This window comes from Hirundo rustica, chromosome 3 (assembly GCF_015227805.2).
Source record: "Hirundo rustica isolate bHirRus1 chromosome 3, bHirRus1.pri.v3, whole genome shotgun sequence".
Lineage (NCBI taxonomy): Eukaryota > Metazoa > Chordata > Aves > Passeriformes > Hirundinidae > Hirundo > Hirundo rustica.
Genome location: NC_053452.1, coordinates 89390902 through 89417291, shown reverse-complemented (window position 1 = coordinate 89417291; position 26390 = coordinate 89390902). Strand labels below are relative to the sequence as shown.

Here is a 26390-nt window from a genome sequence, read left to right as displayed (position 1 = left end):
CAGAATTATCAAGGGTGCAAGAGGCTTTTCAGATCATCCAGTCCAACTGACAACCCAGCATCAACACAATCACCCCTGAAACATCTCCCCAAGTGACACACCCAGACAAGTCTTGAACACTTCCAGAGATGGTGACTTCACCATCTCCCTGGGCAATTATTCCAGTGTCTAACCACTCTTTCAGTGATTTTTTTCTTAGCTATTAACACCTAATATGAACCTCCATTGACACAATTTAGGGCCATTTCCTCTCATCCTTTCATTAGAGACATGGCAGAAGAGACAGACCCCCACCTCAATAAAACCTCATTTCACATAGTTGTAGAGAGCAGTGAGGTTCCCCTGAGACTACTCTTTTCCAGACTAAACCCCAGTTTCTTGTGTCATAACAACTTTTAGCAAACTCAGAGGTCCAACAGTGTTTTTTTGACATTGAAATTGCTAGAAAATCTCATCTCCAATATCTGACATTTCATGCTCTTGTAAATACATTCTAATTCACGGTCATGCTACAAAATGAGTGTCATTAGTGCTGTCACAGGCCATGGCTGCAGGAAGACCATGACTAATGCTAAGCTATCGGTACCCTCAGTGCAAGCCATATTCCTACAATTTCTCAAACTGACCATGGAACCAATTTCCACTGATCCTTAAGTCATAAAACTTTAGAATTACCCTTAATTCATTAATAATGTATAAAATAACAGTTCTTATTTGCATTTAGAGTTTAATTAGACCCATGTTTCACAGGTAACATGTAAGCCACAAAATTATCAATGTGTACGCCAAGATTTATTTTTGTATAAGCTGGTCAGGCAGGCTTAAACAGCAAAATTATCTTTCTCAAGGTTAATTTCTATCTACCTTCCAATATCTATTTTGACTTCTAATTTAAGCAAGCTAATGACAGAGGCTGTACTTATGAGAATTATTTGTGGCAATTTCATCTCTTGTGATGAGTTTCTGAAATCATCACCACTGGTATGCCTGTATTAATATATTCATACTTGAAATAATGTCAGTTATGGAATCAACTACCATGAGTCCATATTTACAGAATAGTAATTTGAAGATTAAAATTAAAAAAAAAAAATTAAAACATACAACATACCAGGTTATAAATGACAACCTTGGCTTTCTTTTTAACTAAAAATCCATTTTAAAATATTCATAAGAAACCCATTTGTTAAAGCATTTCAGAAAGAAACCGTAATTTTAAAAGTTTTAAAACATTTTAGTTTTTCTTTGACTAATTTTTTTACTGAAATCACTACTTTTTTATACAGTACTAATAACAACGAGCAGTGTGCATTTTTAAAGAAACAGACCACAGGTGCTGAAAATCATATTATTTTTGTCTGTGAAATTTCTAATAGATTTTTAGTGATGGCCTATTAAAGTCATTATGACCATATTAGTTTGCTATGATCAGTCAGAATTCTGCACATTATTAATGAAGTTAAAAATATTTTTTGTAAGCTTATTGATGATATTTTCCATAGAATTAATGTACTGCTCATTTGTGCTTTCTCCACTGCATCAAACTTTGCTAAAATCATTATGTTCTCTCTGAAGAAAGGTAGCATTTGCAAGTATATCTGTCTCCATTCTTAATTTTTCTCCAATCTTAATTATCATAGTGGTTTTGGTAGAACGTTGACTTGATGGACAAAGATGCAAGGAGATTTTGGAAAGGAATGAACAACTTTTATAAAAGGAAGTTTTAACAATGGCTTTGAAGCCTGTCAAGAAGATGTTTTGCAAACTGCAGACAGTTTAGAAAATTGTCAAGGATAATAAAAATAAATTATTTTTAACAACTTACCTTCAGGGCAAAAGCAATCATAGCTGTTGACATCATTCTGACAAACAGCACCATTCAAGCAGGGAGCTGAATCACACTCATTCATTTCTGTTTCACAGTACTGGCCTGAAAAACCTGCAAATGAAATAAGATAAGCTTTGATTTTCTTTGTCGTTATGTATGTTATGAGCATGAAACTTGTATTTCAAATGGTGTTCTTTAACTAAACCCCAGAGATTTTACCTTTCATATTCCCCCGGAAAAGGAAACTTTAAATCAGTGTTCTTATATTTTATTTACAAAGAATTAAATTTTACTCATTTCTTATTCAATATTACAAATACATCTTTTTCTATTGATGATGGAATAAAGAAATAAATGAAGTAGGAAATGGTTTCAGAATGCAAGAAGATATTCATAGCTGTGTGAATACAAGGTAGAGATTTTCAATTGTTTTCTTGTATAAGAGTAATTTTAGTATTTTTGTGATATAATCACAGACTGGTTTGGGTTGGACTGACCTTAAAGACTAACTAGTTCCAAGCCCTCTGCCAGGGGCAGGTACACTTTCCACTAAATCTGGTTGCTCAGTACCTTTCTTTAAATTTTGCCACATCGATTTGAGAAAGAGTACATCAATTATATTCTATCTACTGTGTTTTCTTTATTGCTGTGGGGAGTAACAAAACACAGCGTACAAATATACTGAGGCATAGCAAAGATGTGCTGCATGAGTCAAGTCTCAAGATACGTAAAGTGCACAGCCCAGTTACGGTACATAAGGCTGTTGGATTTGCTTCTAAAAGAGGGAAAGTGAACATCATTAAAACAAAAATCTGAAGAGTAATTAAACTTGTATAAGGAAATATCTGAGATTTCTCATTTCTAATAGGTTCTTCGAGGCTTTGAGACACTTCAAAAGGCACAGATGCCGCAGCACCAGAAGTAGGGGCTGCAAGGAGGTCCTGTCTGGAGAGGAACACAGGGATAGAAATTGTTTAGTAGATCTGCAAAGCAGAAAAAAAAAATAAAAAAAAAAATTAGCTTTCATTGTGGGGAAATAGAGCAGAGTTACCCACTTGACCCACTTGACCCACTTGACCCACTTGCCCCTAAGTTACCTGTGCATGAATTGGTATTTTCATAAATAGCAACCAAAGGTGCAAGGTTTAATCTGAAGTATAATGAAGAATTATTATAAAGGGCATATAATGTGAATCAAGACCTCTACATTTTGTTTTGATGATACTTAATATTGAAGAAAATTGGAAGGAGGGGTGTAGAAAATTGACACCAATGACATGAGCTCATACTTTATATGCTTAAGATACAAAATTCAGGGAAGAAGAAGATAAGAATAAAAAGCTGTTTTGCAGGTGTATGTATTAAAAAACTTCAGGATAAATTCCTTTTGCCTGTGGTTTAGAGAATTATGACCTTTATGAAAACAAAAGCAGTTAGGCATAGGTTAGAACCTATCTAATTTAGCTAATACAGATGATTTTTTTACGTCTTAACAAGTTAGAACTGTTTTCTAGAATTTATGTTCTTTTGAAAATGTTAGCTTCTGACACCTGTAACCGAGAACTAACTACCTAGCTGGAAATGAATTCAGATAGGAAATTTAACTATATGCAACCTGGTCTAAATAAGGTTGTTGGGGTTTTTTGTCATTATTGTTTGTTTGTTTATTTATTTATTTGTTTGTTTATAAAATGTTCATTAAAAGTATAGAAAATTATCAAGTACAGAAGGACAGAAAAGAGCACCTCATTCTTAAAATTGGGAAAAAAAAAAAATCAAGCTTTCTTTTTTTTTTTTTTAGTATCTATGTTCTATTCATAAATTGTTTTTTGAAAACAACACATTGTAGAGAGTTTTTTAAAGGAGCTACTTGGAAGCATATCAGGTCAGTTTTAAAATAAATGCTAAGTATTTTTGTAGGTCTTGCTGATAGCGTTAAAATGTTTTGGGAACTACTGCTGTCACTCAGGATCAGAAAAATCTCCACATTTTTTTCCTACCACATGAAACAGCCTGAAATCAGAGAAGTGACTCATGAGCTCCCAGCTCTCAGCATGTCTGGCAGTGATGTTGCAACAACTCCCTGTGAGGAGTCATCCTTTCTTGGGAGCAATGTAAATATCCAGCAGTTGCACCTAACACCCTGAGGATTTGTGTTAGAGCAGGACTAGCAGGCAACAGGAAATATCATAGGGGCAAATAAAGAACTGCAGGTAGCAGAAGCGAATTTATAAATCTTATCATTACATATCTTACTTGCTGTTTATAATTATAATTTGCAAATTATAATTTCATGGATTGGAAGGGAAGAAATTAAAGGCATAACTATTCACAATGAAGGAGCTGAAAGGAAAACATATTAGTAGAATTTTATTTCTTCTTGTCACATTTTTACCAGAATATATTCTGCAGACAAAAAACAATTTAAATGTAGTTTGTATTTATCTTAAATAGTTTCTGATGTAGTAGAATTATTAAAATATAATATACCATAATATAAATACTTTAATTATGTTTATTTCTTGTTGATCAGCATACCAACAAATGACACTTCTTTCACAAGCATTAAATAACTCACTTAATAGGCTGAGAGAACAATAGGAAAAATAAGCTTAATTTGTATTATTTTTAAATCAAGAATGAGTTAAGGAATGCTTTTAGCTACAATATAATCCATGCATTCATACTTAATTACTTGTGATATAATAACATTAAGTTAGAAAACAAAATAGAAGAAATTAGTCCATTAAAATATAAATATTTCTGCATTTTTGATCTGTTACAAGTTAATCAGTTCCATACATTTGAAAACAGGAAAATAAATTTCTCTGTATGAGTGTTCCAAATCTTGGTGCTCTACCATCTAATCTCAGAAGATGACTTTGGCAGAGCCAACATAGTGCTTATTGAACCAGGAAAAAATTCTGTTCCTTCATCCATACATTCTCTCTCCATTAGTCAATGATAAGGGATATCAGAGAGACACCTACTCCTGAATAAATATTTCCATGCAATCAAACGAAAAGGCATGTGTCCCATATATAAATCCTTTCAAACAGTTGAGAAAACATTTATGGGAATCTTTTATGTAAAAGTGCATTGATATTATTTGCATTTTAATCTAGAGTGTCCCTTAAAAACAATATAAAGTTATATAATACACATATCATATCCATGTATAGAATAGTACAGTAATGTATAGAATAGTAGAGTATTGTATTTTATCATATCATATTACATCACAAATAATTTGAAATTTATCATGGGTTTATATTAGTATAAAAAGTAGGCAAACAAATAATGATCTCCAAAAATATTTTGATATAGTCTTCACTGATTAGAAAATAGCTATCATCAGAGCATATAACAGATGATGCAGCTGTTACACAACTTTCTCTACACTGAAAATGCAAGGGTAAAACACATCTGAACGATGAATTGGTAGTATTAAATTATCTTGCTTCAATTATTGGAAGACAGGAATTCATAACTCAGAGTTTCTGGGGTAAGAATTGGAGAAACATATCATAATTATTCACTAAGAATATTTTTTTTTTTTTTTTTTTTTTTTTTTTTTTTTTTGTCAACATACAGTTAAACTGCAGTAAATATTTTCAGCTCTCAAGCTTTATAACTCTTTATTTGGACTTTCTCCTCAGATGAGAATGAGGGTTTTTTTGTTTCCACTGGCACTAGCCATAGTTTCCTTAATTAATATAAATATAAGATAAAACATAAACAGCCAAGAAAAGTAATAAGATTTACCAGGAAGTAATTTTGTGAAAGCAACATTATTTGCAGGACTCTTTTACATATATGAACTTGTTTTAAAAATAGAGTAATTTTAATAGAATTGTAGATATTCTGTTAAATATATTTACAGTTATCTGACTCATAAACATATTTCATATGTAAAAGCCTCAACATTATTTTCTTTTCTGTAGCCTAAAATTAAGGGATAAATCTTATAAGGAGAAATATTTTCTATGTGTCATGAATAATCTTAGAAACTCTAGATCAAATCTAAAATTCTTTTGTTTCTCTAGAAACATGACATAAATTTAAGTTTCCAATATTTATAGATACCTGAGAATTATTATTCCACATTCTTATTCTTAACGGAAAGTCCTCAATGAAGGAAAAGGGAATCTGGACTATGAATATGTCAGAAAAGCAGGAGTCATCCTCCATGGATGCTTAAATCTGCTAGATCTAATCCTTATTCACTAATGGCAAGAAAACTTTGCTGTTGAATTCTATTTATGCATGTGTTTGTAAAAATGAAACAACATATGTCTAATTTTTGTATGGCTTTATTAGTTTCTACTAAATTTTACCAATACAAATGTGGCCTAGGATCATCTAAGAGTTTGAATTCAGACGCTCTGTACCAAAGTAATAATTTTATATAGTGGTAAAACTCCTAGACATTCTTAAAAGATGAAAGCATAAAACTGAAAAATATTTTATATTACAGTCTTTAAAGTCTCAACTCTTAAAATGTCAAGTTAAGCAAGTTACTAAAGTAGATGATATGTGAATGTCTTGCACAGAAGCTGTGCATTGAAAAAATAATGTGCATTGGGAAACTGAACTATCTACACCTCAAGTAATGATGTGTGAACCCTACTTGTTGACATCACTGTTTTAATGTCTTTGTTCCAAAGGAAGAATTACTTTATTAAAAACCTTCTCTGAGGTCAAACAGCAGCTCAGTCCTCAGAGCTATTTGGATTTTAGTCAGACAAATGTCACAATATTTTCTACTTCAAATGCATATTGGCAAAACAAAAGGAAGGGTCTCATTAGAGAAAAGCACTACTTTTTCAAGAAGATGTAAGGAAGTTGTGTCTTAGAATGAGAACACTCACTGAAACAACCTCCCAAGAGGCATGGTAGGTTCACCGTCACTGTAGGCTTTCAAGAGTCAATTGGACAGGAGGCTAGATCCTCTCACCTAGGCTCCCTTTCTAATCAATTGTTGCACAAAGTGATTTTCTGAGGTCACTTTCCAACTGGGTTATTGTATGGTTCTATAACAAGAAAACAAAGCCTGTAAAACAGGCCAGTAGAATGACCAAGGAAATAGAAAGCCTGTCACAGAACAGAGGACTCAGAAGTTCTAGCTTGTTTGGTGTAGCAAAATGTAGGCTGAAAGGACATATGAGTGTTTCTGTTAACTGTCAATGAGAAAAATCGCCAAAAAATGTGAACTATTTAAGTTAAAGAGTAAGTATCACAAGTATAAAATGATTTTATCACAAACAAATTCAAATTACACAGTAGAAAACCTTATCAACAGAGATATTCTACCAGTACCCACATTCATTAGAGGTTGTTGTAGAGGTACTCATCATTCTCATGATCTTCTTAAATTTGCATATATGAATTGTGATAATATTTAAAATTAAAGACAGTGTATAAAATTCCTTGCACAATTTTTATATGATGACATGCCAGCTTTGTATAAAAACACCTGAATATGATTTAAAAAATGTTTCAAAAAATCAAGATTACATTTATAATCGAACTATCACTGCACACAATATTATTATTATTAAGGAAGTCTCCTCAAATGTTAGAATTCAACAAAAAGCAGAGAAAGGAGTTATTACCTCTTAATTTAAAATTTTAAATAATCCTCTAAACAGAAGACACACCCAGTATTATTGAGATTAACTGACACAGAGGAGTACTGGAGTACAGGAATAGAAACAGCCTAACGTAAGCAAAAAGAAATTATTCAACTTCAGATGATAATGCATTTACACAGAGAGGAGCAGAGATGGTACAGGAAATCACATTGGCAGCATTAATTCTGGCTTTTCCAGATATTGAAATCTTAATAACTCATTTAATATGGTTTGTGAGTGTATGCATACTAGGGGCATTCAAGTATTAAGAAGGAAATAATAAAAAGTCATGCAAGAAATACAATATAGCAAACTGTTAGTTTTATGAAATTTCACTGACCTAAATTAATCTAGAAGAGTTAAAGAACAAATCTCATCCAGCAGATGTTTAAGTGTTCTAAATCTGCATCTAGTTGATTTGTTTTACATCTGGCCATTCAAGGTTAAACCTTTACTGTCTCCATGGGGCGAAGAAGAGAAGGGGCATATCCATAATTTAGTTGTTTTGTCTTCTGAAGCCACCCTGCATCTATAATAGGGTTTCATCTAAAAATTTTTTTTGAGCCTTCAGTTGTCTGAGTCTACTATAAAAAAATGCAAAAACTTCAGAACAAGGAGAGAACATTCACATTAAAATTATCCTGTACTAGATTCAGAATTATTTGTACAGGAGATAAAGTTTTCTTGACAGCTGGTTGAAGTTTGCCAAACAAATTTCAATAGGAATGAAAAACAAACATATAGCTGAGAGTCATGTATTCCAGTATTCAAAACAAAACAAAACAAAACAAAACAACAAAAAACAACACACCTATATGATTTGCCCTTGCAGAGAAAAATAAAGACAGAGTTGCAGGTGGGACAAACCATACAGTGGGCCTGAAGAGAAAACCATGCCCTCTGACAGGGTCATTTTGTAAAAACTGTGCAAGTTGAGGCTTGCTGATTTTACTTATGCTACAGCAGGAAATCTCCCAAGCTTTTCTTTCAGCCTGTTTTAATTTTCCAATGCCCCATGAAGTTTTTTGTTTAAAGATGAAAAACATCAGAGTGGTTTCTTCCATTCCTGTAAAAAGAAAAAACTTCCTTTTTTTTTTCCCCTTTTCTTTTACCATTAGTATTTGTCTTTTTGAGAGGATGTCATTATGACAGACAAATTTATAAAGCCACATCAAAACACAGGGCATAGGGACAGCATCTGGATACTTCCCACAGATAAAAAACTGCCATGACAGGACAAAGAGTTCTGTTCCAAGAAAAATGGTAAACATACCTGTCAACATGGGACACAGGGACAACTATTGCTTCATTTATATCTCTAGGCCTGAGGAACCTCTGCTTACATTTGTGAGTTTCAGGACTGTAATAGTTTTAATTTCGACAACCGGGCGGAAACACTAATTAATGTAGTGGTTTCACGTTCACTAAATTTTGGTCTTAGTACTCACTTTTTTTCTGTGGGAGAGAGACTAGGCTTAACTTTAAAAATGAACAAATAGTTTTATTAACACACACTAAAAGAATAGAAAAAAAGAAAGTTGGGAAAAAATGTAAAACAAAACAGAATGAAACTCCCAAACCATTCTTCTCTCCCTTTACAAACTGTTAATTTTCCCATAAAGCAACATAAAGAGACAAAACTTGCAATTTTCTGTCAGTTTCACCATATGACAATAGTCTTTCATCATTTTTTTAGGAGAGGAGTCTCTCTTAGAGTCATGGATCCCACTGACAAGCTAGAACAGTTCTCGTGTGGGTTTTTTAAACTGTCACACAAACAGCTGCCTGGGGAAACCTGCCTTTGTGACCCCTCCCATTAGCAGTCTCCCAAGCTGCTTATGGGTCACGGGTCTTAGACTTTTGCATACTGGGCTGTCACCTTTTAAAGATGAATAACTCCAAAGCAAAGGATTCTTCATCTCAAGGTACAGAGATATCTTCTCACTTCATCACTGGCGCAGAGGGTTTCTCATCTCTATCTCTGTTTAAGTAACTTATAAGATTAATATTACTTAGTCCATCATAAACATCTTTGCTCAAATCCACACACACAAATCTAAACAATCATCTCCCCAAATGCATATCATTCCCATGATTTAAAGGAATGATCTAAATATAGAGCTCATTTCCATAGCTCAAGTAAGAATGGAAAAACCAACTCTTCAACCCTCTGTCCCAACAGTCTTTTCACGCTCACTCTACCGACTTCATGCTGTTTCTTCTTTATGTTCACTCTGTCCTTTTCTTTTCTCCCTCAGAGAAGGGCTAAGCTCTGGAAGCTTCATGTTGCCAGGAAAAGGATTAAATCTGCCCAGAGTCTTTGTCTCTCTTGTGGTAGCTAGTGGTATTAGATGTTCAAGGCCGCGCTGGTGAGGGAGGAAGAACTCACAGAGAAACATCAGAGATCAGAGCACCCGGGCAGTCCGGAATCACAAAAAAAATCAGCAGGATCATAAATGCCTTTTCAGCCCACCCCTTGGTGAAAATCGGGGTGGCCTCAGCCCAAATGGTGCCCATAGCTCTTATCAGGGGCCCGGCAGAGATCCCTCCCTGCTTCAGGGAAGTTTGGAGAAAGTAGTTGTTGTAAAGCAGCAATCTCTCCTTCCCCCCGGGACCCGGGAGCTGATGGAATCCGGCCAGGCCTCAGGCCAGCTCCCCGCAAAAGGAGAGGAGCAGCAGGCCCAACTCGATGTTACCTGTTTCTCTCTCGCTAAAAGAAAGAAGGAAAAGACCTACTTACAGGAAATCAAGGAGTTTTATATGGTACTTCCCGAAGTCATAACCAACAATGTTCAGTGGTCAAAACAGATGCCAATATTTCAACTGACTCTTTGATAAGTCCCTGTCCTTTCTAAAGCAATTCCCAGGTCCTGACCCAGAGAATCATTCTACATTCCTCTGTAACTAAAAAACCAAACTGTACTAACCTATGACAATGACTTACAGCGCAAGTGAAAAGTGTCGGGGGGGATGAAGCCAGAAAGCCCTATAAATATGATTGCTTAGATTCGCAGAATGTGAAACCTGTAAGTGAGATAGAACTGAAAGTAAGTTTTGATGTTTGAGATGTCCTAGCTACTGGATGTCTGGGAAAACAGTTATGTGACCAGCTGAAGGTCACCTGCAGCCAGACCCAGAGGTCAAATGGAATGTCCTGTCTCACCCCCAATGTATGGTTCATCCCACACCTGTAACCCTCCCCTGAAGTATCAGGTATCTGTAACCCCATTGGCACAAGTCACGTTCCAGCCCACCTTGAGACCCCTTATCAAGAGGCTGTGAGGGTGGGTTGGCCTCTTTGCTCTTTTCTCTTTACTCCTCTCTCCCTACGTCTCCATTCCCCCACCTCCCTAGGCCTTGCCATGAGCTGCGCTTGGCAGCTCAGAGCAAGGCCTCACATCCCTTACAATAAACCTCATCTTCTAAAACCCAACTTCAGAGATCTCTCTTCTACATTTATCCACACCGTCCTGGAGTCCACAGCAGAGGAGCAATTTCTACAGAAAAGAATAGCAAGATTTATAGCTCAAATATAAGAAAAAAAATATGAATTTGTGGAAGCAGTTGTAAGAAAATTCAACATATTTATATAGTCAAAATTTGCCTTGGTGAAAATGCGCTAGAGGCAACATAAAAAGATTTAAGGAGGTGCTTTTAACTGTCGTTCTTTCATTTGGGTTTCTGCTTTCCTCTCTTATTGAGGTTGCTCTGTTAGGGTTTTTGTTGTTATTGTTGTTGTTGTTTTTTGTAGACATGTCTTACTCTATTTTTTCTAACAGATTTTATACTGAAATCAATATAAAATATTATTGATCAATTCACTGTAAAAGAAATAGAATGAACAAATGGTATTTGAAATAATAATAGTGCATCTGGACTCTAATAACCAGATGGGCACTTTTCTGTCAAAGAGACTAAAATTTTCATGCAAGAAACTGTGACATTTTCATTGCCTATCAGATGCACAACACGGATGTCATTTTTTCCAGATAAATGTCTCAGGGGACATGGAGCATTGTTAATTTCTTTTAAATAATTCAACAGTCCATTAATGAATTCACATAGCTTTAGATTTCTGCATCTATTTAAATTAGCTCTCCTTATAAGCAAACTATTCAGGACAAAATTTTACACTCGGAGAAACCCAAACATAAGTTTACAAAAAGTTTGAAGATTAACTTTAAACCTAAATAACAAATAATTCATAACATGTAGCATTTGAACTAAACTGAATGTTAATTTTTGCCTTTTGCCGGCAAATTCTGCATAAATTCTACCATGTAAAGAAGGAATGGAACATCCCTAATTTTCCATAATTTATAGAGGCAAAGTTGCTGAGTATGAATCACAGTGAAACTGGTTGAATTGGCTTCCTTGAAATTTGGTAACCATTCATCAAAATATAAGTGACTTAGAGTGACTATCAGAGGGAAATAAAAATAAATCTTAAATCATAAATGTTAGCAATCAGTAGATAATTGGGCATTTGGGTTTGTGTAAACTTGTTAGCTGCAGTCATTATGTGACCTTATTGTAAACTTTGCTAACACTATGACCAAATAAAGGTTGAATGTCTTGAATCTTCCAGTTAAGATGCCACGAAAGCACCATCCATTTAATCATATATTTAGACCGAGAGAACTGGGGAGGAGAGGGCAGTCCAAGCTTTCAGAGAGAGTTGGTGCTGAACAACAGTAGCTCCTGCAAACAAGAAGTGGTGTAGAGAAGAGGGGTGATAAGAAAGAAGTTGAAGATCTTGACTGGAAGAAAGATCCTGGAAGTGGGACAGGAGACTGGAGATCAGAGAGATGTATGGGGGAAAAAAGAGAAGCCAGGGTATGCACAGGGGTTGTGGTTGGTAATGCTCAAGACTGAAAACTTTGAGCAGCAGCTCAGCATGAGGCAGTGTGTCTTTCTTTCTGAACTTCTCACAAAATCATGGCAGACATAGCACTGGAAGGGTTTAAGTGGGATAACCAACTACAGTAAGAGCTCTTATCTGGATTGCTCTTAAATAAACCCCATTATCCAGATTTGTTGTGGACAGTCATTTGCATTGTTGCCCATGATCATGGCTGAACTGCACCAAATGTGTAATTTTGAATAGGCTCAAAAAATGTGGCTCCCCTTGACAGAGAATGTTGCTTTCTTTACAATAAAAAGGAGCATGCTAAATTATACACTAATCTTTAGCACTCTTAGATGTGTTGTTAATATACCAAATATATTTTGTTTGCTAAGTACTCAAAGATAGTCCAGCTCATTATCATACCTTTCTGGTACAGAAAGATGCTACTTTCTAGTTGCATGATTAAAATGGGAGCTTTTATTGAATTAAAAAGAAAAAAAAGAAAAAGGTTTGACCTTAGAGCCAAACAATTTGAGTCAATGTAATTTTTTCTCTTACAGAAGTGGGATAATAAATTTCTCTTCCATCTAGGATTTCAGTAAACCAGCGTGCAACTATGGTCAGGATAAAAACAAACAAACAAACAAAACATTGGAAAATGAATATCCAAATATTTTAAAAACTCAAGTAAGTGTCCTCTGAGGGCAGTAGCTGAGCTGTATTTAATCTGAGAAATTAAATAATCATAAGTAAAAAATTTGTTTTGATTATATTTAAAATGGCTTAAAAATCAGGGCAAGCTAAAGTACAAAATAAAAAAAAAATTGTTTCAAAATTTAATACTGATGTGGTAAAATGCTGGTATGATCAATCTGAGACAGCTAAACAAACAAACAAACAAGGTTAATTGCTACAATCACTTACTATTGAAAAATGTTTTCCCCTCCATTCATGAATAAATGAATAATCTGGTTTTACAGAGCTACTGAGTATGGGCAATGAGGTCGTTATTTTTCACAGCACTCGAGATGTACAGTCACCATTTCCTGAAACAGAGGATTTTAACATTGATGTGACAGTTTAATGCAAGACCATGGAGACCAACCGCTTTCGGTGCTGTTACAAGGTGAGATAACCATGACAAAATGATTTCTGTATGTGTCTATAGGGAGCCCATTATGAGTCTATCATTCTGGCACTACAGTGTGAAATTATGATGAGGAAAAAAAGAAATCATTCAAATTTGTACTGCATGACAATGATGCTCCAGCATGATTTAATGATACATAGCTACTGAAATTCAAGCCTTTTTTTCCACTGTGTACTGAATAAAAATACCTAACCCCAAAGTTTTTATTTACATGTAGTGCAAGAGAATTGGATATAAAATAAATTATTAGAATTACCTTCAATTAATCTCTACTACATGAAAAAAAAATCTGGTTTTAGGCTGAATCAAGATGTTTCTTTGCAAATTTACCCACAAGAGAAATTCATCTTGTACAGATAAAATACACAAACAAAACCACATAACTAAACATTTATTTGTGGCCCCATAATCTAAAAAAAAATAGAGTACATTCTTCTCATTTACTCAAATTTCCATTTGCTTTCTACAATCCAATTATTCTTACATGTCTCCAGCTTGGAGCTCTTTAAATAAAGTGTTTTTAAGCTTGCTCTTTCAGGTGTACTAATATATGTATTTATGTATATATTTTCTAATATCTCATTATGCGCCCTTTGTCATCAGTGATTTTCTTAAAGAACCATTAATTCCTTACTCAAAGAATATTTTCTTTTTTTTCTCATAAAAGCCTGAATTACTCTAGTTATGTTTAGTCAATATTATAGGTAGTTAATTTATTAATAGGCATATTTTTTCTAGGACTTTCAGTTAAAAAAATGTGTTTCATGCTACTTCTAAAATGTGAATTTTATTGATCACTCCTCTGTCCTTTTCCATTTTTCTAAAGTTCATTTTAAATTGCACCTCTTTGCATAATTCATATTTGGTCTTTTTTTTTTTTTTTTTTTTTCCCTGCTCTCTTCTCTTTAGTAAAATTCTATCCTGAATGTCCTTATTTACTGAACAAAAATGAAGAAAATAGTAAGAAGTCTGTCTGTTCAAGATAAATGTACACAGCATGAGAACCCCATTTACCATTGTTTCATATCTCTTGTGCCAGGTAACAAAGTAACTTTCTGACATTGTCCGCAAGGATTCTTTTTTCACAATATGTATGGGAATATGGCAGAAAGCAATGGAGTTTTAAAAGCCAATACTTCTGTGTTTTCTTAGTTGTGTAGCTAGAAAATTTTCATTTAAAACGTGAGCTTAATGCTGGTAAAAACATCAAACAAGCATTGCCCTAAAACACAAGCACTTAAAACAAGTACAATGATATCTCACAGGTATCCTAAACAATGTGACTCATTCAGGCTTTGGAGGGACATCTTTGAAAGTTAAATTTAATTTCATTTTCCAATATCTGTTATGTTTTACTATTGAAACTATCTAGTGAGAAAACATGACATAGTAAATTAAGAAGGAAAGCAAAATAAATACTGCTCTGGTAGAGTACCAGAGGGAAAAAGATCACTTGAATGCTAACATGAATTTGGGATTTGACAGATGAAACTCAGCATATTGCTGTCCACATGCATCCTACAGCTAACTTTCACTTTAGGTTAAGCAATCTAGGTGAATTGATAAAAAATATATAGAGTCTATAATGTAAACAAAAACATCTTTGAATTATTAGCAGTTTTGACCTATCCATATGGAACATGGATTCCTATAAGTTGCTGAAAGACTTCTGAACTTATCCTATACAAATTTTGAATATGATCACACTAATAATATGCCTAAATTTAAAAATTACAAGTAGGTTTAAGCTCATAACCTATCTTAGAAAGACAATAGGTATTTCTTAATGGAAATGTTGTGGGAATCAGCTAATTTCAGAAGCACTGTAAGTGGCAAAAACACATAACTGTCATGAGCTACTGAAGTCATTGAATCTGTTGTCACCTCTTTTCTCTGTCCTGAAAGCTTCTGACTGTGAAATAAATGCTTCTTTTGGAAGAGTTAGCATTTTCTTCATATTTCCTTCAGAAATATTTTCAGTACACTGTCACAAAATTAGGACCTATGATTAAAAAAAATCAATTGCAGGGGGAAGGAAGGACAGGTGAATTTAAAGGCCAATAGGCTGCTAAAATCTTAGATAAAGCAACAGCAGAGAATTTATTAGATAAAATAGTGTGTGCTACAGATAAAGGCTTGAAATATTTAATGTTTATAAAAGAACCTGACACAGAATAAATCTTAAATACAATTAATAACTTGAAATTCTTAGATATGTGACCTGTGGTGTTACTTTCAGTAAAATATGGTAGTTCTTCCTTGCCTAATTAGTGAGGGGGAAATCAGCTGTTTAACTGCAATTAGCAGTCAGTGGAAATCAGGCGCTTAACCTTAAGGTGCTTTGGAAACTATCACCTTGAAGACAGAAAAATGAGAAGTTAAGATTTCATTGAAGTATTTTTGATAAAGTAAATTCACATGGTTAGATGTAGCATTAACACCATCCAAAAAAGCAAGGATTAACTACTGAGGATAGAGCCAGTGTCTATTATCCACATGCTTTTAGAAAAAATATTTCGAAATATTTCGAAAAAATATCACTATGTGTATTTGAAAATAAATGAAACTTTAATAAAGCAAACAAAATCTGAGGTCATGTCAGACCTCAACTAGTCCCATCCAAAATGTAACACAAGAGATCTGCCAGCAGATAATTTATTTGTTGAATCTTTCACACAGTGTTTCATTTATATTCAAGTTCACTTCCTATCGCTAATCTTCTTATCACCTGTGTGAGAAGAGTCAGTCTGTTATACACATGAAGTAGAAAAACACTGTATGAGATCCAGAAATCTGTTTCAGTTCCTTTGTATTTCCATAGTCTAACAGGATGTATGAATTTAGCTTTGTTTTACAAGAACTTCAACCAAATCTCTTACATCCCATTTTCTGATTTCCATGAACATTTGTTCAGGCATAAAGTTTATATTTCTGATTCCTAATTTTTTATTTAAAGGGGGTGTACTTCAACCTACTTTTCAGACATATATTTCAATAACCTTTTCTTGTGAGTGACAAAGTGCTGCCCTGCAACCTGACCTTTATTTCCCACAACTCTGGTGATAACCAGCAGTAACAGTTGTGACAGGTACACAAGACTCATAGTGTATGTGAGGGAGACAGTTAACACAATAGCCAAGAGCTAATTTGAGGCCCCTCTTGCTACCCAAAATTGGTCAAGATCTGGCTTGAGACAAATGTGACAGAAATTAACTTCTGTGGTCAGCATGCAGGTATGGCTGTAATTTAATTATCTTCTAAAAAGAGTTGAGCTCTCTTGCATGACAATGAATTGCACAGCAGGATGTTCCCCTTAATAGGGGCACCTATTAAGGTTACTGCTTGAATTTGAGACACTCCTTGACGCAACAGATCCTTGGTAACTGATATATAACATGCTAAAATTTGAAATTTTATCGATTTAATTGATTGATTGTGTACATATAAAACTTTAGACATAAACATTGAACAAGTTTCAGACTAGTAGAGGATCAGTTACACCCAAACTCCTCTTTGAGAAGAATTTTAGAATTCAAGGATGTCCTTCTTAAGTCTAAGGGGATATCTCCCTGAAATTTTTTTGTGATTTTATTGTCTGTATAATAAATAACCAAGTGTACCTTTACCTAGACTGAATCTAGTTAAACCAGTAGCTTTTACCATCAAAATTGGTTAAATCGCTGTTTAAAATAAATAAACATATTGTTACTTCTCTTTTATGAATGAAGCCACTCCATCTATGACATTGTCACGTCAGGTTTTTTATAATGAGGCTTTTTCACCTACCAAAACAAATTTGGAGACCCTACTATTTTTAGTGGACATTTTTTCTCAAAAGCTATATTTTTTTCATTCAAAACCAAAATTTATTTCTAGGGAATCAAATAGATGCCAATTTCTAAGTATTCCTACCACAAACTTGAGAGCAGTTGTGAATAGAAATTGCTGCTTTATCCTTCCCAATAATATATTCCATCAAGGAATGCTTAAACAGTAACTGACCAAGAATATAATATTAGTTTGAATTGTTCTTGAACAGGTGTTCAAAATCGTGTTAGAATAGGCGATATTTATTTACTTAGAAATTAACAACACAGATGCTTTCACCCACAGTGCACATTCTTTCTTTTCTGCAATGATTTAATGGTTTCTTGTACAGAAGTAGTCCAAGACAATTAAAAAGCTAATAAGTAGTCACAGCGGAGGGCAAATTGCCTTTCCTGCTTTCAAGAAGCATGTGTGCAGCTATAAGATAAGATGTTGTCAGTCTGTTAAAATCTCAGCATAATCTTTCCTCATCAGTTGTTTATTGCAGAGCATACCACAGCTTACTAGAAGTACTGAAGGTCATTCTTCCACATAGTGCCATGTCCTGAGAGCATAAGCAAAATAGTATTACTTGTGACACTACGAATACAAGGAATAAAGTTAAAAATCTATTATTTTAGAATTGACTAATAGATCACTTTTAATTCATCTAAGTTTAATTAGAAAGACCTACAACTAAGATTAATATTAAATTAATGATAAGATAATAACTTAGTGAAAATAATAAAATACTGAAAATGAAAAAGTTTTGGACATTAGGTATGGACTTACTACAAAATGAACTTAAATGCACACTAACTTATTTTTCCCTATTTTTTTTTGCAGCATTTGTTAGCCATAGAAACTCAAGAGGCAAGACCAATTCTTACTTTTAGCTTAGGAATTAGTCATAATTATAGAGTAATCATTAAATATTGACTATTTCCTTAGTGTTACAGATAATATTAAATGACAAGAATCCAATTTGCTACCTTTTATAGTCCAGGAAGACATGGAATCCTTACTTGAGGTTATGAAAAGAATTACCTGAGTCATTCCTGATAATTAATACCAATTATAATAAAACTTAGAATAACACAAAATCTTTAGAAGTTTGAAGACAGGAGATATACATTTTGCTGCTATATTAAAAGTCCAATAAGAGGGCTCTTAGAAACTGATATTTGTTCCCTTGGCAGTATTTGCAGAAAACTTAGAGCCAAATTTAACACAACAACAGAATTAAAAGAAATTATTAATATTTTAGGAAAATAAGCAACATCAAATAAAATTGACATTTATGGCATCATCACAAGTACACAAATTAAGAGAAAGTACACTGAGAAAAAAAATCATAGAATCATAAAAGGTTAGTGTTTCATGGGACCTTAGTTCCAATACCCCTGTAATGGACAGGAAGTTTTCCATCAGAAATATGTGGTTTGTGTTTTGGTGTTTTTGTTGTTGTTGTTTCCAAATCTTGGGATCATAAAATATTCTGGGAAACACTTTAATGCCATCCAGAGTAAGAGGTCCCAAGATTTACTGAAATTAAAATTAGCTTACTGAGAAAAAAGTGATTTTTACTGCAGAACCTCTGCACACCATAAATTAGTCAGATATAGATGAATTTTTTTATTAGTCTGAAGACTAAAATTATTTATTTTAATAATAATAATAATAATAATAATAATAATAAATAGTTATTAACTAAATTTGCACCTGGAAGTAGGCTGGAAGAGTTATAAATATTGATGTAGACATACAGGTAATAAAATTCCATGGATCTGTAGGATGAATGTCAGAACAAAAACTTCCAAAATCAAATGCTTAAACTAAGAAAGTTGGCCATATTTGCAAGTAAGGTTTAAAACATAGTTCAGAGATACCTACAAAGATCTTATGTATAAAAATATGCCATGTTGTATGTAGGATGTCAATGTATGAAAAGAGGTTAAATGTGAAAAGGAAGGTGCTAGTGCCACAAGTACAGCAATCCTCAAACTCAGTGCTCCAGTTGTTATTTTTAAAATTATTTGGGAAGACTTCAAGTCTTCAGAATTTTTTCCTGCAAAGACAATCTTAAGATCCTCAGTCAACCTAATGTGAACAATTTAAAATATTACATTCAAAACAAAGATGAAAAAGACAGCCTCTAGCAGCAAACTTCTAACCATATATACTTTTTGCACACTCCAGTAGTCAGAATAGCTTTTGTTTATTACTGATTCTGTTTACTTTTAGCTGTTTATTTCTAAGATGTAAATTTGTAGTTCTGCCTTCCAGCCAAGCAGCAGTCCTTGGTTGGACTCACAAAAGTGGCAGATAACAGTAAGCTGTATAATTTTCTTAAGGTTTAAATGAAATCTGCATAAAATTTCATTATAATCACTCTTAACTCATACAGGACTATGTAGAAATAAAAATTAAATAAATATGTCCACATTTGTAATGAGAAGAGGCTTCTCAAATTATTTAAAGGGAATCGATAGATATATTAAATTACACTTTGTTTGTTTATAATTTTTATTAATGTGTTCCATTGACTCAACCTGACCTTATAAAGTGAGCATGCATCTGAGATGTGAATGTTTTGCAGAAAGGAACCTTTATTGTTACATTTCTCTGAAATACGGAGACACATTTTCTAATAACAGTATTTTGGGCCTGAATCCAAGAAAGCACTTAAGTAGGGGTATGTTTTAAGTGTGTGAGGAATAGTATTGATTTTAGAGGAGGCACTTATATAATTAGAGTTACTTGGGTGATTAAAAATTCTATGGGACTTGGAGCAATGGAGCATGGCATAAAATCCACCTTTATGCAGAAATTCACAGTCAACAGAATGAAAAAAAGTCATAAATCTTTCAAAATAGGGACTCTATTGTGAGTTTAAACTCAAACTTTTCATTTCTGGAGAGAGAACACCAGCCCAGCTGAAAAATAAATCACATGGCCAAAGAGGGATGTGGTTGAGTTGTATCTCTTTTTTTAAAAAAACCCCAAATTATTTCTGCCACAGTCATCTTTCAAGCAGGCAACTCCTAGGGTAAATGAAAGAATGTCTCCACCACTGAACTTTCAGAAGACACAGAAGAATATAGGAAACTGATTTATTGCATTTGAAAGTGGGAGATTTTGCATGTTGTGTTCTGGGAAGGGGCTGTGGGTAAGTGGATAGGTTGCACAGGCTTCTCAGATTCAGTGAGCAGCAGCACAATGCCTCAGACCTCTATTAAAGAGACACAGCATGTCACTCAGAAACTGGACCAGAAATCCCTATATATCCCTGAGGACTGGAAGGGAGGATGTCCTGTAAGAATGAACAGAAGAGCAAGACAAAGGATTAGCAGCAGAGTGGTCTGGGGCAGAAGTTGGATGTTTGAACCTTGGTCACTCTGTGTGGGATTTGCTTGTGTTGGACAGCATAATCAGTTCACCATTTCTCCTAATCTAATATCCATTCTGGTTCAAAGTGGGGTATAAAGCTATAGCATAAGTATTATAGCAATTTGCTGTCATTTGACTTTACTGAAAAGAGGTGGGTGATGTCTGTGTCCTAAGTCTCTACAGCTCTGTATTAAAAGTGTATGCTAAAAACAGATCCAAAGATTTATATAAAAATTATTAGTGTCATTAATTTATAATGCTATAACATTTTAGCACATGCCTGCTTATAGGACATATAAGTGAATTACTTTAGTATACATCTGTAGAATTTACCCAACAAGCTTCTCTCTGAGATTACCAGAAAATCTAGATGATTGGATTTTTATCCAATCTGATTCAACCTCAAATGCCTCAACATTTTTTTTCCCCCTTGTTTATAGAAACACTTCCTGAATGCTTTAGGAAGTCTAATTGTTGAGGCAGTTTGCTATGGTAGATACATTTAAAGTTAAAACATGCTTTACAATTCAGTAATTAAATTGTTCTGATATTTTTGATTCTTGTCATTATAACTAATTTACATAATTACATAATTCATTATATGAGAAAATTGATCAGCGCTACCTCTTTAAAATGTTATTTAATACATCTATAGCTCTGGATTTCAGAGATAACTACACTGGCACTAGACTGTATTTACTATCATCTAATCTATACACATTTTTCCTAGAGTGAGTCTAGAACTGGTCTAGAACTGAATTTAAATATCTATAATTACTTTTGGAGTTTAGCCATTTCATGTCTTCATTTTTGGATCTTTTTATTTAATATTTTGGTGTTAGAATAATTATCTGAAATACTGTTCATGAAGTTCTACTCAAAATACATTATCACTCAAGGATTGACTACAGTCCATTCACTCTTTTTTTTTTTTTTTTTTAATTTTTTTTTTATTTTGTTTTGTTTTGTTTTGTTTTGCACCGTGACTTGTATTTCCACTGTATTTTTTTAGTAACTGTCAAAACTGAGGAAATATTGTAAAAATTCTTCCAGGTAATTTTCATATCCCAAGAAACAATCTTGTTGATGAGAGATTTTTTAGGTTTTGTGCATATGTAACCTTTCTCTCTCTTACAATATTGTTTTTTACATTATTAGTTATTAATGTTGCCAATTCCAGTTTGTTCAGATGTTTAAATTAATTTCCCTAAATAAAAGTGATTTATTAGGAAGAAATTCTTTACTGTGAGGGCATTGGAAGAGGTTGCCCAGAGAAGTTGTGGATGCCCTGTTCCTGGAACTGTTCAAGGCTGGATGGGACATTGAGCGACCTGGTCTAGTGGAAGGTGTTCCTGCCCGTGGCAGGGGGTCAGAACTAAATGATCTCTAAGACTCCTTCTAACCCAAGCTCTTCTGTGATTCTATGGTTCTGTATGTACAGATGGCCCACACAAATATGGCAGTTCTAGCAGCTTAGACCCCACACAGACAAGACAGACTGTGCTGGTTTTGCTCTTGCATTGATTGACACTTAGTGAGCGGGAATAAGCCACCCACAGAAGTGATTTTTCTAAGAGAAGCTGCTAACAGTTTCCTCCATGCCTGACAAAACCAAGCAGTGGCTAGTTTTGAATACTGACACCTTATTAAACTACTAGGAAGCTGAACACTTCTGTGAACACACTTCTTAAAAATTGAACAAACCCCAGGAAAGCTGTCTTTTCTTACGGTCTGAGAACAGGTAACAGGCTGGCCTGGCCCCCTCCTTGTGGCCAGGCCAGGCTGGGCACACCCTGCCAAGGGGCTGGGCCCCTTCCTGGGGAGTCTGTTAGGCCCTGTCCCAGCTGGGCTGGGCCCAGGGGCTGCCAGGCAGGGGGAAGGGAGGCTGAGGGCCCCCATCCCAGTCAGGCTGGGCCCCAGCAGCTGTTAACATCTTCCCACTGGGCTGGTTCCATCCTCACTCCAGTGTGGGCCTGGCAGGGCCAGGCCAGACCAGGCCCTGCTTCTGCTGCAGTGCTGGCCAGGCCAGGCCCCGAGATCCTGGCACAGCCCGAGCATGGCCTGAATCTACCACCGTGACCACTTTGGCCACTGCCTGGCGGAAATCATCATGTCTTCTGCAGGCCCCAGGTACAATATTAACTCTTTTATTGCACAGATTAAACTTGTGGGACACTGATCTTCTCTCAAGTGAGAGAAAAGGAGAGTGGAGACGTGCAGAGAGACAACATGAAGACACCAAGGTCAGTAAAGAAAGAGTTAAGCTCCAGACGGGAGGAGTATGAGAAGATGCCTTAGTCTTGGGCTGAAATTCTTTTGCAAGGCCATAGTGATGGACTGTTGATACACTAGAATATCCCTTTAATTCATGAAAACAGTATGGGGAGATGGAGTATTCAAATTGCAGATATGAGCAAAGGCATTTGTGCTGAAGCAAGTAAATGTTGAAGTAGCTATGATCAGAAGAAACTTGAACAGAGTGAGGAAGATGAGAGTGATAAAACCCCTCTGACCTCAGGGAAGAAAAAGACCTCTGTTCCCTGAGAAGAATATGATCTCAAATACAGATGAAAAGTATCTTTGCTTTTGAACAGCCCATCCTTGAAACAGCACCCCATGAGTTTGACCTGGCCCATGAATGCAACTGTGGGAAGGCTGCATGAGATGGGAGGGACTTCACGAATGCAGATTTCTGGGCAGCTGCTCTTTGTGAGTGTTGAAGCCATGAGAGAAGTGTTTCTTGTGGAGAAGTCTCCATGATGACAAAAGAGACTCCTCTTCCTAAGAGAACTGATGAAAGACTATTTTAGAGGTGGTCAACTGGCCTAAGTCCTAAAGTTTTGTCTTTGTACGTTGTCAGTGGGAAAGAAGAGAAAGTTGTGGGAGGAGAAGTATTTTGAAAGTTTTATTCTGATTCTTACTATTTTTTTTTTTTTGTTACTTTAATAATAAAGTTTTCTTTATAGCCCTAAAGTTTGAGTCTACTTTGCTCTTCTCCTAATCGTATCTCACAGCAGAAAAGGAGTAAATAATTCTAGTGGGTAAATTGTTTTTTAGACAGCGTAAGACCCACCACACAGACAAAGGAGGGAAATGAAAACAGGAACACAAAAAACAAACCTGATTTCTCATATCTTGAGAAGATTTGAAAAGTCAATCCAAGCTTCACCTACATTATTCATAGCCTTGACTTTGTTAGTTCTTGTTTTCACAAGTGAGAAATGAAACAAGTAATGCAGAACAGGGGCTTCAGAGAGAAAAGAGGAATCTGAAAGCCATTAGGTTGCACTGCAGCTCATTAACCAGTGATGAAATTGTTGCAGCTGAATATCTCTGCAAGATGGATAAACATAAGAGAGGAAGCAAAAAGAGTTTGCAATTTCTGTAACCTGAAGATGAATAAGGAATAATTCAAATATTGTTCTCCATGTCAGAGTTTTCAGAGAGGCAGCATTTAATATCTTGCCATTTGCAGCTGGACTGTGGACTAGAGGTGGCTCACGGCTTTATGCAAGTGCCAATATAAACAGTGACCATCAAAAGCCAGTATTTATCCATAGATAAAACACCTAGTTATACAATGTACAACAAGTGGTTTTTATTTGAAGAAAAGAAGAAAGGTAGGACATATGTCACACTTCTCTGGCTATATGCTATTATACAAGGAATGCTTTCTGTACAGGCCAGATTTTTAAAAGATTTTACAGCATATAAGCATTACAGAGTCTGTAACCAGATGTATAAATCCATTGCATGGCCAGAAAAAAAAGCTTAAATATGTAGATATTATGGAAGTATAGACTGAAGGCTGCTTTATGCAGTTCATTGACCTGTATGTAATTTTCTAAATTACAGTATTTTCACAGCTTTATTTTACAGTGCTTTCACTTCTGCCTATGTCTATCTACATCCTTGCTTAATGTTGTTTAACTACTGTAGAATTATCTTTCTTCATTTTTACTTTTTATTTTGCAAATGATTCGCATATATGGGTTTTCAGAAAATTTAAGAGGACTTCTATGACATTATTTTTTGTACAATTCTTTATAATGGAGACTTACTGCTTCTACTAAAATATTTACATTCAACATATTTTAAATTACCTATTCTGTATATAGCAATTTCTTCTTTCAGATCTGTCACATGTTTATTCACTTTACATTTGTAAGTTAGGTTTTAGCGTTCCTTTTACTCTATTTTCTTATGGTAAAAATCAGAGTATAAACAGAATGAGTTGCAAGCTATAGCAAAGTAGAATTTTAAGTTTTAAATACCTAAAGACCCTAAAGTTTTCATAGAAAGAAGATTTATAATTTATCTTGCTATGATACTGTACAGTTTGAGATTATTATAGATGAATATTTAGAGACATATTTGTAGGTAGTTATATCTTCAGAGCAACTCACCCTCTGTACTTTGTTCTACTCACACACCAATGTGATGGATTGCAATGTTGGATTTAGGAAACAGAATCTTCTGTTGTATCAGAACAGCTAGAAAATTAGGATTGTTGCTATTTGGTAACATCTTTTATAAAGACAGATATATTAATCTTGGTCTGATTCCATGAATATCCACAAATAAACAGTTTGTGTTACCACATATTTTACTGTGACTAGCATACATCTTTCTAGTTATGCTGATAAGTAATTTTAATCTATTATTATGTCTAAGTCATAAGCAGTTTGAGATGACCAGAACAAATCTATTAAACAAAGACAAAAAGCAGTAAGGCCCAACCATCTGAAGAGTTTAACTAACTGAAAAGAGTTTCTAACCTGAAGCATATAAAATTAGAAAGCAATCTAGCAGGTTTTTGACATTTTTGTTTTTATTGTCTGTGAAAGAAAACTGACAAAATTACCCTGTCTGACAAGCCCAGTGCCAGCTGGTTTGTGAGTACCAGCTAGATGGCCCTCCAGGAAAACAACAGCTCCAGCCTGGGTAGAAACAGATGCTGCAGGTAAACTGGCTGGCATCAGAGTGCTTTAGGTGCCTCTCCAAGTACTTGATCCCACTGAAGTCAATATAATTTTCTCTTTTGTTTTAAATTGGCTTTGGCTCACATCTTGACTTCCCCAAGCCAGGGTCTTCATAGTGAAGATTTCACATGATAATCTAACAGATAGCCAAAACTCAGCAAGTTGACACAGTATTTCATTGGGAGGTAAATTAAATACTTCTTTACTTCATTTAAAGTTAAACTTTGGATAATAAGGATGTTTTCAACTTAAATTTTCCCACATTATAATCAAAATAGCTAAAAGTCAATAATATCTTCAGTTTCAGTAGTTTGAGTATTTTAGTCTCTTCTCTACAGGTATCAACAGAAATTCATTGTAATTCCCCCTGACAGCTCAGTAGCAGATAAGTATCTAGAATTATCACAGCTTTTGTGTTTTAAGGCTTTGTTCTGGATTTCCTGTTCACATTCCAGTCTATTTAGGTACCATTGTGTGATGACAGTAAAAACAGTTAATTGACTACTTTGCCAGGAATTCTTTTTTCTTCATTTAATTTTATTTCTATATTGAATTTGCTTAATCAAGGATGAAAAGCATTTTGTGAAGAGTTTTATATTAAAAAAATCAAAAAATATCTAGCAAATTAACTGCAAAGTGGGCTGCACCAGTTGCAAGTGGGAATATAAATTTAAAGCACATGCATGCAAATACCAAAAGGAAAGAAAACAGTGAAAAGAAAAATCTGTGACCATTTACCTTCAATGAGTAC

The 26390-nt window shown here is 34.6% G+C and overlaps 1 protein-coding gene across 1 annotated transcript in view; it reads right to left on the bottom strand.

Moving 5' to 3' along the window:
- EYS (eyes shut homolog) overlaps positions 1-26390 on the bottom strand; it is a 718062-nt gene that overhangs the window by 572121 nt on the left and 119551 nt on the right.